The sequence below is a fragment of the Pogona vitticeps genome, chromosome 2 (genome assembly GCF_051106095.1).
Source record: "Pogona vitticeps strain Pit_001003342236 chromosome 2, PviZW2.1, whole genome shotgun sequence".
Lineage (NCBI taxonomy): Eukaryota > Metazoa > Chordata > Lepidosauria > Squamata > Agamidae > Pogona > Pogona vitticeps.
Window position 1 is genome coordinate 246,658,408 of NC_135784.1, and position 3,560 is coordinate 246,661,967.

Sequence of the window (3,560 nt, forward strand, 5' to 3'; positions counted from 1 at the left end):
GTGGTGAGAATCACTCCCCAAAAGAGAGGGAGTTTCCCTAATCAACAATGGAGGGGGTCACCCACCCTCAGGATCTCCGTTTTGTCTGGGTTCAGCCTCAGTCTGTTCTCCTGTATCCATTGCAGTACAGCCTCCAGGCAGCGCTGAAGGGACTGTGGTTGGAGAAAAGGAGATGAAGAGCTGGGTGTCATCAGCATACTTCTGGCACGAAGTCCCACACCCCCTGATGACCCCACCCAGCGGCCTCATATAGATGTTGAACAGCATTGGGAAGATAATCTAGCCCTGTGGAACCCCACAATTGAGGTTCCACGGGGCCGAAATACTCTCCTCAAGCTGTATCCTCTGAGGACGGTCCTCCAAGAAGGATTGGAGCCAGGCAAGCGCCAGACCACCAATTTCCAGCTCAGAGAGCCTCCCCAAGAGGACACTGTGGCCAACAGTATCAAAGGCTGCTGAGATATCGAGGAGGACCAACAAAAACATTTTGCCCATCAGCCTCCCTCAACAGGTCATCCAACAGGGTGACCAGTGCTGTTTCCGTGCCATGGCATGACCTGAAGCCTGACTGGAATGGATCCAGGGCATTGGTTTCATCCAAAAGAGCCTGGAGCTGATCAGCCACCACCCTCTCTACCACTTTGCTAAGGAAAGAAACATTGGTAATGGGCCTATAATTGCCAATGTTGTCCACCGCCAAACTTGCTTTCTTCCTTATGGGCCTAACGAGTGTCTCCTGGAGAAACCCATTAATTGTTGCCATAGCCCATTCGGTTGTTGTAGGCCTGGCTGCTTTGATTAGCCAGGCCAGGCAGGAGTCAAGGGAGGTGGTGGCGGCATGACAACGGTCAAGCACTTTGTCCACCATATCTGGTGTCACAGGCTGAAAGAGATCGAGTCTCATTGGGCAAGGTGGAGCACTGGACGTCTCTGCTCAATCTACTGTGTTCAAAAAAGGAGAGAGCTCCCGGTGGATGGCCTCCATTTTAGATTTTTAAAATGCTGCAAATTGGTCAGGTGAAATACTAGTAGGAGGCCTATCACTTAGACCAATTCTGGATAGATCGCGAACTGTACAGAAAAGTTTTGCCTGCTGTTTTGAAGCTTCACTTATCCGTACAGCAAAGTGAGCTTGACTGGCAGCCCTCACCTTAGTAAGGTAGTGGTTAGTAGTGATCCTGAAAACTTTCTGATTACAATCCATCGGGTTGTGTCTCCAAATGCACTCTAGCCTTCTCCTGTTTTGCTTCATAGCTCGCAGCTCCTGGTTAAACCAGGGCGCTGGCTGAGCTCTGCAATGGAGAGGACATTTAGAAGTGATCATGTCAACAGCCCTGGTGGCAGCAGCAAGCCAGCCACCAACCAGAGCCTCAACAGGAGCACCAGTCAGATCAGCCAGAATCCCTCTCACAGAATCCTGGAATTCTATAGGATCCAGTAGCCTTCGAGGGTAGACCATTAAAATAGGTCTTTGCTCCCTGTGGAGAGGGAGAGCCACTGAGAGGTTACATTTTATTAGATGGTGATCCAACCATGACAAGGGAACTGACACAAGGTCAGTCACCATCAGACCACATTCACTCCACTCAGTGGATAACACCAGGTCTAGTGTGTGACCACCCATATGGGTCGAGCCATTAACATGGTGGGACATGTCCAAGGAAGCCATGGTTTCCAAGAACTCAAGAGCCTGACCGGAAACCTCTGCCTGCGTATGGATGTTGAAATCACCCAAGACCAAAAACCTCGGGGATTCCAAAAGTGCCATGGAGATAAAGTCCACCAGCTCTGATAAGGAAATGGCTGGGTCGCGGAGAGTGCAGTAACCCAGCAAGATCCCAATACCATCCCTGGCCCCAATGGACACATGGAGAGCCTCCAGAACTGGCTTCAACACCGCGGAGTGCCTAACAACCTCCGGAGTGTTTCTATAAACAATGGCTGCTCCCCCCTCCGCCCCTCCAGTCTACCCCAGTGCTGGACTGCGTAACCGGGAGGAGAGACAAGAATCAAGGGAACACCCCCTTCCCCGCCCATCCATGTCTCGGTTATGCATGCCAGGTGTGCATCCTCCTCCAGAATAAGGTATTGGATAATCTGGGATTTGTTTAATACAGACCTGGCATTCAACAGCACCAGACTTAGAGTGGAGGGACAGCTGATCTGACTACCTCAAGACTGATGGTTGGTCACAGTGCTAGAACAGTGAATAGCCTTCAAACATCTGTTTACCATTCTTCTGAAATGAGTAGGAACTGTGCCATCGCCATACCTCCCTCTACCCATAATCACTCGGATGTTCAAAGGACCCCCGCTGGTGGGGCAAGCCTTCCACTCCATGTCAAAGAAAATAAAAGAAAAATAAAAGTCTTGAACTATATTATTACTGTTGTTTTATTTTATTGTTTTTACTTTTATCTATTATTGTTAGCCACCCAGAGTAGACTTTGGTCTAGATGGGCAGAGTATAAATTTAATAAATAAATAAAATAAATTTGGATACTAGAATAGCACAATAGTCTAAAGTTCAACAGTAAACAGGTTAAGGAGTCAGCACAGGAATTTGCTGTTGCACACTGAGCTGAGCAATTTTGGCATGCAACAGTAAATGCTTAGGCTGACTTGACTTGCAGCAATTTACTGCTGAGCTTTATGCCAATTGCATTATGCCAGTGGGTACAACTAATTAGATTTTGGATGTTCTTTACTAAATGGAATGTACGTATTTTGTTTGCAGAACTATTGAAAAGCCAAGGCTGTAGAAATTTTCCCATCCTGTTGCAGCAAAGCAAGCATTCACTTTGCCTACAAATTGGATCTGAGGGTGCACGATTTATGCTTGGCAAGCATTTTTTTTAGCTGTGCAGATAATTGTGTGAGCATTTTGAAAAATATTAAACTTGAATAAGATAAGCTTTCTAAATGATTGCCCTTCCCTGTGGACCTCTTTAGGTGATTTGATTTGGTTGCCTAGAATAGCGCTATATTTGGGATGTAAAGAGAAAAATGCATATCTGAACTAAAAGCAAAGTTCACAAACACTGACATTTGCAAGCAACATTTGCCCGAAGATCCTTTTCAACAGATAACATGCATTCTGTACTCTTCTTCTGTTCCATGAGGGAAAAAAAATCAATTCCTCATGTCATTTTCACTGAAAACACAGAAACAAAAAACCCAGAAAACAATACATACTTCGGGCAAGAACCCAAATACAGCTGCTGCACAGAACAGAATATTACTTCCTCTAATCCTGTCCCATATTTAAGGCTTAGCCATCAGCACCTGCCTCTGTGTATCCAAGCAGAAAGCATTTTAAAACTATAATAAATCTGACAGGATGGGAAATACTTTGACCTTGGAATCTCTGTTTAATCGTGGTTTTTTAAATAAAATATTTACAAAGCAAGTATTAAATAATACAATGAATTACAATATTAAAAATGTAAACACTTTACACATCACAAATACTAGACAAAACCATTTAAAAGCACACTAAAAGGGTAAAAAGTACCAGATCCCCCATTAAAACCCTTTTTTTGGCAGCCAATTGTTTATCA